Source organism: Pan troglodytes, chromosome 5 (assembly GCF_028858775.2).
Source record: "Pan troglodytes isolate AG18354 chromosome 5, NHGRI_mPanTro3-v2.0_pri, whole genome shotgun sequence".
Taxonomy (NCBI): domain Eukaryota; kingdom Metazoa; phylum Chordata; class Mammalia; order Primates; family Hominidae; genus Pan; species Pan troglodytes.
In genome coordinates this window covers 16163546-16175707 of record NC_072403.2, presented here as the reverse complement: position 1 = coordinate 16175707, position 12162 = coordinate 16163546, and the positions used below count along the sequence as shown (strand labels likewise).

General features: G+C 38.3%; 1 non-coding gene across 1 annotated transcript; it reads right to left on the bottom strand.

The window, feature by feature from the left end:
* Positions 1-1560: 1560 nt before the first annotated feature.
* LOC112209676 (U6atac minor spliceosomal RNA) lies at positions 1561-1686 on the bottom strand. Its single transcript, XR_002944499.1, has one exon. It is a non-coding gene; the product is annotated as a U6atac minor spliceosomal RNA (small nuclear RNA).
* Between the last annotated feature and the right edge of the window lie 10476 nt (positions 1687-12162).

Sequence of the window (12162 nt, the reverse complement as noted above, 5' to 3'; positions counted from 1 at the left end):
GATCTCAGGTCCCTATCTGAAATTTCTGCCAGTTCCCCTCCCTCCGGAGCCCATCTTGGCTGTGGACATAGGGCAGGGTCTGGTGAACTCTCTTGTAGGCCCGCATCATCATCTGACTTGACTGTTTTCCTTTCCTAATTGTCTACCCTAGCCGATGGAGTTGCAATTTAGTTTTCAGCGATACTCTTTCCAATCTATTGTTTATGTCATAAACTTTGTGTGTTATCAATAGGCTCAGTCTATTGAAACTCAAAAGCCCAGTTCCTAAAATCACATCTTTGGTATGCATGCCTATCATTTGTGTAGGAGTCTCACCGGTCAATTTTAAAACTCGAACCTGAGTATCATCGGGTTCTTTCTCTTTGCATTTTGATAATCCTAAGAATCCAGGAGGTAGTGGGTGTTCTGATTTGATGAATGTTCACGAATGTGGATAGAGAAGCTCAAAGGCTATTGGTGAAAAGGAAGTATGGGAAAGAAGTCCTTCCCAAATCACAGTGACTTAGAAATAATTATCCATAAGACTCCAAACAGCTGTATTAAAAAAATTCTCACAAAAACATTTTGCATTTTCACCCTACTCTCTAAGGGGCAATTTGTTTCTTCAGCTGCTGCCTCTCTTTGCATGGTCTGAAAATAATATTGATTTATGATTATTATATGTTGTTTACTTTTTCCAGTTTGTGAAATAACCACAGAAAGATTTTTCCTTTTCATCTGTGATTTTTTTTAATATCCAAGGGGGTATGACTATCATCTCAATCTTTGTCAAGAAAAATGTGGAAGTATCATAAGCAGATAAAAACCATAATAAGTAATCAACTGTGTATTAAAAAAATTGACTAAGATTAAAAAAAAACAACTTTGAGCCCCCCCAAAGCAGAAAAAAAGTGATACAGAAGTAAGCATATACTTCTATTGCTATTTCTTTTGGAGCGGATGACTTGATTTTCTGCTTACTGGTCATGAAACTACTAAATATGTAACTTCCTAGGCTGAAAGAAAGGAAGACTAAGTGCCCTTTTTGTATTGTGCTCTGGATCTCTGATGACAGCCAAGAGAGTCACTGTGAAAGAGTCACGCTTAACTCCTTGTGGTTCCATTAAGCTCTCTATTGGCTCAGAACCTAGACTTGCCTGAGAACATATGAGTTCTGGGGAAAGCCATGGCTAATCAGCCCTCAATAATCCTCTGGAAGCTCAAAAACCCTCTTCACTCTGGGCTCCCTTTAGCACCCCGCTTTCCAGATTTGCTGCCCAGGAAGAATAGACAGAAACCATCATAGCATATGGGTTTTTGAGAGTAAAGGGCAGGGTGGAGGTGAGGTGGAGGCTGGGGATACAGAATAGAAAGCTGTTCATTCTATCTTTCATGTATGTACTTGCTCCGGAGATTTTAACACTTGTTAAGTCAAACGCATTTCTCCTTCAATGGGATGGATTTGAATCCTTTCCCAACACTATCGTATGAGAAACAACAATCAACATAGAAACTATTCTCAAAAGTCAGTGATTTAGCAGTAAAAGGTGCCATATTTAACTTTATTTTATTTTATTTTTATTTAAATAATGGTTAGATGCCATGAAGTAGGTGGCAATGCCTTAACTAAATGCTTGTTGTCAGGCCTGAGGGCCTCTTCCATCCTTGTCAAAGGGAATGCCAACCTTCTCTCCTTTCATACAATACCGAAGTCAATTTTAAATTTTTCTTTAGAGAAATCAGTCTTTGGGATTCTCCAATCACTACCGTTTGTTCATGCCCAAAGCCTACTCTTGTATTCTGATAGTATGAATAAGACCAGACATATTTTCCTCATTATAAAAAAAAAGTTGGGACAAGCATTGCTTTGGTTTAAATACTTTCAGAAACTGTGCAAATACTGGAGGAACAATTGATAGTAACAGTGAAAGCAAATAAAACTTGGTTTAAATATAGTTATCCCTTTCTTCCCCTCTTTCTTTCTCTAATAATAGAGCATTTATTAGATGAAACAAAGTAGGATCTGGTGTTTCCAGGGTGGGTAACATACACAAGTCGAATCTCCAGTTTCAATGTATAAATGTGTGGTCTCACTGTAATCTTTATGAAGGCCTCAGCAGCTCAAGATAAGAGTTTACGTTTCAGAATCCGTGAAAGCAAACTTAAAAATAAGAAAAAGATGCCAAAGTAAATGCAAATGCAAGCTGCCTCTAGTTTCTCGTTTGGAAGTTATATATTTGGTATTATAAGAAGACCCTAAACAGACACCTGAAGGGGGCTTATCCTCCACGCACAGAGACATGTTTATGACCCCACCAGAGTTGCTCCATCCCAGATGTCTGCAGTGTGGTCTGGACATCTGTTTTTAATAGTTTCCAGGCGTGCCAGTGAGAACATTATCACGAATGGGTTGAATATGATTTGCACAAGGAGTGGAGGTTGTGGGGGGAAACAGACAGCTAATAGAGGTTCAATAGTTTGGATAGTTCTTAATTTTCATGAACAACTCCGGGAGTGTGATGCTGAGCTCGATATAATTCAAATGCATGGTGCTTTGTTAAAAGGGGTACCTTGTAAAAACTTTCCATTCTATATTTGTTACACAGAGAACACCTATTTTAAAATCCTTTTGTTTCTTGACAAAGCAAGATTACCAGCTGTGGGGTAGATAGATAGAAAAGGGCATTATCCCTCTCATGTCATTTACCCATGTGCTTGTCAGCTGACCCTCTTAATACCACGGCCAGCACCCTAAAACAGCCCCTTCTTCGGGTAAACAGGTGAACAGATCCAGAGGGGTATATAGGAGGGAAATGGCATTGAGAAGGGCTCTGCTGACTGTGCAGGCTGACTATGCTTAGCTCTGTTCCAGGCATGGCCAGGGCACGCGGCCTTTCAGGACACCCCACGGACTCTGCTATTGGTTATTTTCTTAGTGGGCAAGAAAGCACCAGGGCCAGTAGAACCAGAGCCTACTGAATACCAAGCCTGATTTTTTTGTTTGTTTGTTTTTGAACTCAAATTTAATTCTAGGTTAGAAGCAAATGCAGGAGGAAAGAGAAGCAAATCCATTAGAAAGGGGAGAGTCAAGAATTATTCTGGAATAGCACTGTGTATTATCCATTCACCTGTATTCTTCCTATCATTCTTATCATCTGTGTTTATGGTAAAGATTTTCTAAGTTGTCATTTTATCAAGCATCCTAAAGAGTAGGGTTCCCCAACCCCTGGGCCAGAGACCAGTACCAGTCCATGGCCTGTTAGGAACCGGGCCACACAGCAGGAGGCGGGCAAGTGAGTGGAGCTTCATCTGTGTTTACAGCCACTTCCCATTGCTCGCATTACCGCCTGAGCTCTGCCTCCTGTCAGATCAGGAGCAACATTAGATTCTCATAGGAGCATGAACCCTATTGTGAACTGTGCATGTGAGGGATCTGGGGTGCGTGCTCCTTATAAGAATCTAACGCTCGATGATGTGTCACTGTCTCCCGTCACCCCCAGATGGAACCATCTAGTTGTAGGAAAACAAGCGCAGGGCTCCCACTGATTCTACATTATGATGAGTTGTATAATTATAAAATTATTTCATTATATATTATACTGTAAATAAAGTATACAATAAATGTATAAATAAAGTGCACAATAAATAAAGTGCACACTAAATGTAATGCACTTGAACCATCCCAAAACCATTCCCCGACAACCCCATTTGTGGAAAAATTGTCTTCCATGAAACCAGTCCCTGGTGCCAAAAAGGTTGGGGATCGCTGCTCAACAGGACAAGAGAAAAATTAAAATGTGGCATCTATAGTTTTATCTCTATTGATTCCTTAAAACTGTACCAACAAATGTATTATTTTTCAATTAGTTATTCATTCACATGGTATCAGATTCAAAAGTATAAAAACACGTACATAGAAAAGTATTTTTTCTTGCCCCATCTGTTAGGCAACTCATTCTTTCTTGGGGTCACTAGTGACTTTATCCCTTCAGAAATATTCTCTATAACTCACATTTTAGACCTGAATATTTTTCCTGGCAAAATGAAGAAATACCAAGAAAATTTTTGAGTTCTAATCTATTATTGCAACATTCACTAACGTTGTGTAAGCATGTTTCAAAAACCAAGTTACATGCTCAATAAGCTTACTAGGGACCACAAAAGAAGTCCATGGTATAGTTTCTGGCCTCAAGGAATTTAAGATTCTGACAACCAGAGAGATCATATGCATAATGTAAATATATTTTATTGAACTGAGCACAGTGCATTGTAATTTCCTTCTCTTTGATTGGGATTGCCTTGACAATAGACTCTTTCACATTTATCTTTCGATACATGGGTCCTTGCATGGTGCCTGGCCCAAAATAGGCCCAAAATAGTCAATAAACGATTGTTGAATGAAGGCACGGATGAATGAAAGAATGAATGGAGAGTGGATCGAGAAGTCAGGACAATGCTTGAGAGAGAGAAGTCCTACTAATGGCCTGCAATGGCTGGCGATAGTGAAACAGACAGTATCCCAACATTGGAGTTCTGAGAGTCTCCCTCAGGACAAAGAGAGGGGTGAGGTTCCATGGAAAAGATGGAGAGAGGAAAGAGGAGAAGGAGGGAGTGCGAAAACCATTCTAGGTGCGGTGAGCTGGGTGAACAGGAAAAGCAAAGTTATGGCAGCAGAAATGCAGTTTGCTAACCAAGACCAGAGAGGACATTGACTTGATGCCAGCATCATTTTTCTTTTGAGATTTGTTGAAAATTTGGAGAGGCATGATGAAACTGAATTGTGATGAGCCCTGAATGTCAGCAGAAGGATTTGAACTTTATCCCAAAGGCATTAGAAAGTGATTCGAAGCTTTTGAGCTGGTGAATGCTTAGTAAGAGTAATCTGATAAACCAGAAGCTAGGAGACTGGCTTGGCAGGTATTGTGATATTTGAGGCATTGGATGATAAATTTTAGGAAAGGGTGCAGTTCTGGGAATGGGAAAGATAAATTGATCTTAAAATATTTCTGGGGGATGTACCAAGGGCATTTGATAGTTGATGGGACAATAGAGGAGAAAAAAAGGGACAGTTTTTGTTTAACCTCAGTTATCTAGAATGCCACTAATCCAATGCACTCACATTTACTGAACACCCACTGTGTTCAAGGCCCTACACATTTCATAGAGCAGATCCCTCAGGTATACAACTGGACCTCATCAAGAACTGAATCAATACAAACGTCCTCATTGGGATATTAGCTAACTATAAGGTTTTCTGGATATTGATCACATTTATTGACATGTTCTACTTATTTAACTTTTTCAAATGGGTAAAGAAGAGCTGTAAAATGCTCTTGAAATCAGGTTTGATGGCAATTAGAATCATCCATCTGCAAGGAGGGCCCATTTTGTTGTGCCATCTTTCTCTCCTCCCTCTTTGGTTCTGACATGTTCACAGTCATCCCAACTCCATGATTTTTTCAGTCCCTGGATGGGGCTCTTTGGACTTGTTTGCTCATGAATCCTGTGCTGTTTTAGAACTTGTGGTTTGTGAAAGATTGATAACCGGTGTCAGGTCCCCTCCCTCCCCAGCCCACCCTCTGTGGTTGTTCCATAGTGGTATATAATAGTGACACTTCAGAAGCCACAGAAAGAACTGGGAGGATTTACTTGTTAACAAAGAAATTATTGCCGCCGAGTGCAAATGCCATTCCAAGCCTGGGGAACACGCCGCTTGGCATTTGCTCAGGGTTCTTCATAATCTGCTTCAGTCAGTTTTGGTTTTATGAATTTTTTGCTTTTTGGGGTCTAAAAACCAGTTTGGGATGCGTTCCTCTTTCCAAGCCTCCCTTATTCCATCTTAAAGCACACACATGCACACACACACACACACACCCCATTACTATGTGCCTTTAGCACTTGGTTGTCCATAACAAAAAGTGGAAATTGCCCCAGAAAGTGACATGACTTAAAAAATAGTAAAAAAATTTGGGTAAGGCTGAACAAAAGCAAGAAAGAAGAAAGGGAGAAGAAACACTCCCCCTTAATCAAATCCTTCATTTCCCCTAGAGCAAGCAGTTCTTAATTATATTGAATGAACAGACACAACAGTGTGCCACAAGCTGCTCCAAACAGCTGTGGGAAGGCTCCATTTTCAGGCAAACGTGGCCAGGGAGGAAGACTCCACTGGCCAGTCTGCACATTTAGATCAGGATTATTTCTGAGGTCTGTTCCTGGGCCTGTTTGGGAGGAAAACCAAGGCTCGTTTCCCTCCAGCTGTATTTTTCTGTTGATGTTCTTTTGCAATTAGAGATTTCAACCAGGCTTTCAGTGGGTTCTTCCAGATCTGTCATCTACTCTACTTTACTAATAGTCGACTGTGGATGGATTGGCATTTCCGTGAGTTCACTCTTTGGTCCAGAAACTTGCTGAACTTGTCTCTGGCTGCAGAACAAGAGTTTTCTTCTCTTAACCTGTTGCTTGACTACAGGTTTGCGAACAGAAAAGAGAACAAGCCCACTCCATCGTCTTTCCCTGGTCACCCACTCCCAATTCCAGTTCCCACTCTAATTATAGCTGCTTATTTTCTTAGCTTTACATGTCTGGTTTTTATGTTAAAAAAGTACGACTGCATGCAAAAGAGGACAACCATTTAAAAATAAATGTTACTGCCTGTTTACAAGATACTTGTCATCAAGAAGACTGTACTTGTTCTTCTTTTCCTATTGTATTTCTTTATCTCTATTTATCATATGTAACCACAGCCAAATTGTAGTATGGAAAGAAACACATTCTGTAATTTGGGTTTATTAAATTTCCTATCATCTTCCTTTTATGTTTCTTTCAACAGACATTTTATCATCCCAGGGGATCTGAAACGTTTTCCCATGTAAATAGGCATCGAAACCACCAAGTTTTCCATTCTTGTTTCTTCTCATGTAGGTTTATTGATTGTTTTCCCTTTTCACTTTATAAAATCGTAAATAAAATAAACTACTAGTTAAACTTTAAGTCACTGAATCAATTGTATTCTATTCATTAGCTGATAAACTTCTAATATATTTACAGCATTAGAACTTTCTTTTTGGTCTCATAACGCTTTTCACATCGGGCCATATGTGTTGTTAATGATAGAGTTTTTGTTTGGGTTTGTTTCTGATAGAATTTTCACTAGTAAATCCTTATCTAGTAATTGTCTTTAAAATGCTGTTTAGTACACTGAATTTCTCTTGTTATTTCTATTGGCTTAACAAGTAGTCAAAGATGTTTTCATTTGTTGCCATATTAAAGACCCATTACAAATTAATAATAAGAGTAGCAACAAATTTCCCCCTAATATTTTCTCAATCTTCCACTGATTTAACACTATTCTGCACATATACCAATTCCATTAAAAAGCTCTTCCACTCCAAAGTAAACAATATTCTATTAATAGCAAGGATGTTAGGGCTGTGGCTTGTGGCCTTAGGCTTCCATTATATTATTCAAGCTCTCTGTGCCTCATCCTGTATTAGTGAGGGGACATTGGGCAAGATACTGTAACCCTTTCTTTGCTGCCTTTGACAATGGGGAAGAGGGTTATTCATAGAGATGCAAGATGAAGTTGATGTAAGATGAAGACACGAAGTGATGGAAAAAGTACTAAACCCTTGAACTGAATTACACAATTACAAATATTCCAGCTCCACCAGAGGTACTGAGTCTGTTTCTCAAACGCTTCATTTGGATTTAACGATCTTCTCAATCGCTTTAACTCATCGCTTTTGCCTAGAGATTCCCAACCGCCTGCACATTAGAATCACCTGTGGTGCTTTTTGAAAATCCCTGATGCATTAGTCATTTGTAAAGTTCCTCATGTGATTCCACTGTGCAGCCAGGGTTAAGAACCAGTGCCATGCCCAGTCATGTGCAGATTAAAATTCTTTTTCTTAACTCCCTTTCTTCCTTTTGAGGAACATCATGATTTTTGGAGAAATGCTTTGAGTTCAGCAATCAATTCACAAAAGGATGCTTCTGGTCATGCCATAAGGTCAGTGGTTCTCCTATCCCAAGGGCACTCATACCCTGAGAAGGTAAAACCCCATCTGGGGAAAAGACAGTCGGAAAACTAACTTATATCCAGTGAAAGGATGTAAGTGGCCCTCCTTGTGCAGTCAGCTAAGTAGCTGCCTGGATCTTTCTCTTCTTTTTGCAGCTGTGTGGCTAACAGCTGGCAGAATGGGGTCTGTGTGTACCAGCTGCTGTCCCACCCCTCCAGGCCTGTGGGATAGGGCCCCCGGCTGCCCTTCAGCAGCAAGTCCAACTGCCCTCAGTGAGGAATTAATGGAGAGTCTTCAGGTCCTGGAACTCAAGCCCATCTGTCTTGTGTTCTGGGGTTCCATGGGCCCCTCTGGTTTGTGGAAATACCTGGTCCAGGCCACCCCTGGTGAGAAGCAGGAAAGCTGAGGGAAGGCAGATTGTCTGGTGCCTCTCCTACTTTTTGGAACAAGATATTCAAGTGTGAGAAGAAGTTTATTAGGGAATCTCTCATGCAGTTCAGCAAAGCGAAACGCTGTATAGAAGATCAGCTTTGTACTAGTCCCCTCCCCTTTTTTTTGGTTCTTTTACAATGCCTTTTTCTCCTTTTTCTCTCTCTTCTTCAAGTTTATTTCTTCTTTTCTGGTGGAAAATACTACTGTTCTACAAAAAAAAAAAAAAAAAAAAAAAGGAAGAAAAGAAAGAAAAAAAAAATCAATGAAAGACCCAATACTAAAAATCATCACTGTTAATAGTTTTTCTTCCAGTCTTTTAATATGAATATTGTTTGTTTTTATCATACTGAACATCCAACTTTTTCCTATATTTTCTTGTGATACCACGAAATAAACATTCCCCCATATATTGATAACTTTTCAGAAACATTTTCTTCAATAAATAATATCCCACGAAATGAATGTAGCACACTTACTGTTTCCCTTTTGGAGTTAGCATGTTTCCAGATTTTTATGTTTATAAATAATACAGTAAACAAAACATTTAAAAATATAGGTAATAAGTAGTGTAAATGGAATAATAGCCTTAATATACAGACAGCTTACGTAATCAATACGTGAAACACCAATTTTGAGAAAAGGACATGAATGAGCAATTATACAAAAAATACATATTGAGTGGCCACTAGATATATGATACATGTTTATATCTATTAATGAACAAAAAGTGACAAATAAGATGGCAACAAGAGACTTTTTTTAAACTATTAAATTAGCAAATGTTTTCAATAATGATATTGGTAGGGTAGAGGTTGTCAGATACCCTTAACAAGAAAATAAATTGATAAAACATTTTCTGAACAACACTTTGAAAATGTATCACCTTTCGGCGGGAACCGCCATCTTCCAGTAATTTGCCAAGATGAAGAACACAAAGGGAAAGAGAAGAGGCACCCAATGTATGTTCTCTAGGCCTTTTAGAAAACATGGAGTTGTTCCTTTGGCCACATACATGCGAATCTATAAGAAAGGTGACATTGTAGGCATCAAGGGAATGGGTATTGTTCAAAAAAGAATGCCCCAAGTGTTACCATGGCTAAATGGGAAGAGTCTGCAGTGTTCCCCAGCATGCCGTTGGCATTGTTGTAAACAAACAAGTTAAGGGCAAGATTCTTGCCAAGAGAATTAATATGTGTATTGAGCACATTAAACACTCTAAGAGCCAAGCTAGCTTCCTGAAACACTTGAAGGACAATGATCAGAAAAAGAAAGAAGCCAAAGAGAAAGGTGCCTGGGTTCAACTGAAGCACCAGTCTGCTCCACCCAGAGAAGCACACTTTATGAGAGCCAGTGGGAAGGAGCCTGAGCTGCTGGAACCTCTTCCCTATGAATTCATGGCATCATAGGTGTTAAAAAAATAAAAGACCTCTGGACTGTAAAAAAAAAAAAAAAGAAAAAGAAAAATAGAAAATATGTCAAGTATGCTCTTGCACACACATTTATAGCAGCACAATTCACAACTGCAAAAATATGGAACCAGTCCAAATGCCCATCAGTCAATGAGTGGATAAAGAAAATGTGGTATACATATACCTTGGAATACTACTCAGCTATAAAAAGGAACAAAAAAATGGCATTTGCAGCAACCTGGATGGAATTAGAGACCATTATTCTAAGTGAAGTAACTCAGGAATGGAAAATCAAACATCGTATGTGGGAGCTGAGCTATGAGGATGCAAAGGCATAAGACTGATAAAATAGACTTTGGGGATTCCGGGGGAAGGGTGGGAGGGCAGTGAGGGATAAAAGACTACACATTGGGTACAGTGTACACAGCTTGGGTAATGGTGCACCAATATCTCAGAAATCACCGCTGAAGAACTTATTCATGTAACCAAACACTGCCTGTTCCCCAAAACCTATTGAAATAAATAAAACAAAAACAAAAACAAAAACAAGATAAAAAAGAATAAAAGCAAAGTAATGTCAAAAAATATGTCAAGTATCCTTAAAAATTGTATAGTTTTTAAGAAAGGCATTTGTCCTCAAAAGCAAAGTTCTGTTTTCAGAAATCAAAAGTTCAGACAAAGATTTATGTATAAAGCTGTTTAATGCATTGAATATAGTAATTAAAAGTAGAGGCAAATCAACTGGCCATATACCTCTATTACATGTATATCAGGTGGAACACAAGTAATTGTAGAAGAGAACGGAAAATTCTCGAAATATTTTGTTGAATAAATGCAGCATGAGATGGAATTGTGTAATAGGATTTTACAAATGCTTATCAAAATAACTGAAAGGAACTAACTACTAGTTATCTCTGGTTATTACAAATGAATTTAAATTTTGTTGTTATGTTTACCTGTCTTTTGTAAGTTCTCTACAATGAAAATATTATACAATGAGAGAGGGAATATAAGTGAGTAATTGAGAATCAGCTCCTGATGCCAGTTCTGGCCCTATCACTTACTATTTAACCTGGGGCAAGTTATTGAGCCTCTCTGTGCCTTGGTTTCCTCATCTGTAAAACTGGATAACAATAGTACATCCACTCAATAGGGGTTTTATGACAGTAAACGATTCAATCACATAAACCTTTAGGACAGTTTCAGGGACAGTGTAAGTGCTCAAAAGTGTTAACTATTCTTAACTTTTTAGTAATCACACAAAAAAATTTAAATTATGCAATCTGTCTCTTCCTCAAAGAACACTTTAGTAAACATGTATGCATAGAAGTCCGCCTTCCCAATTTTAAGTTTTTTCCTTGGGATAAATTCTCAGAAATAAAATTCCTAGATCCTTGATAATTTTTGCTGAAGTTCTTTCCAAAGCTGCTATAAGACATTTTCATGCCAAAAATATGTGACATCACCTGTTTTAGAAAACCCTTACTAAGTTATTATTTAAAAAATAGGTATGTGATGAGGGAAAATGGCTAATATTTTTAATTTAAATTTCTTTGATAATTTTTGAGATTAATAATTGTTATACTTACTGTTGCTAAACTTTCTTTTTTGTAAAATCATTCCTATCCTTAACTTAATTATTGGTATCGTAGTGTTTTTCTTATTGACATGTATAAACTCCTCATATGGTAGAAATATTAAGCAACTTTCTGACACAGCAGCTGTGAAGATTTTTCTCATTTGTGGAATTATTACTATTTTTTGGTTTGATATAAAGTAATTTAAATATCTTATTGTCAAATCTATCCCACTTTTGCTTGGCAAATGTTGGGATTGATTTTAAAATTTAACAACTTCAGATGAGAAGATTTTTGACATAATTCTATATTATTGTATTAGCCCTTAAAAGCTTTTCGGTGATCGCTATCGGGAATGACTTTTTTTAATTTTGGAAGAGAACTTTTGCTCACTAAGGTGACTGACCAGGAGGAAGCATGAGTGAGCTTGGTTCATTAATCAGTCTGAAAGATTTCTAAAAATTCTGCGTCATCAGGCAGAATCTTCAAGGTGGTAGCTTACACCCTCATCCCCTTCAAAGTACAAAAACATAGGTTCCTCTCACTAATCACTAGGTTCATGTTGTCCCCAGGGTAGGCAAACTATGACTGAGGCCACATTGACCTCTACCTTGTCAGATTAGGCTAGAAACCACATGGCATACCTCCTTTACAGTGGTTTGATCAAATGGTCAAGTCCCACAGCACAAAACTGTGGCATGTGATGTTTACATGATCCTAGGAAGAAAATGGATGAGCCGATGTTGA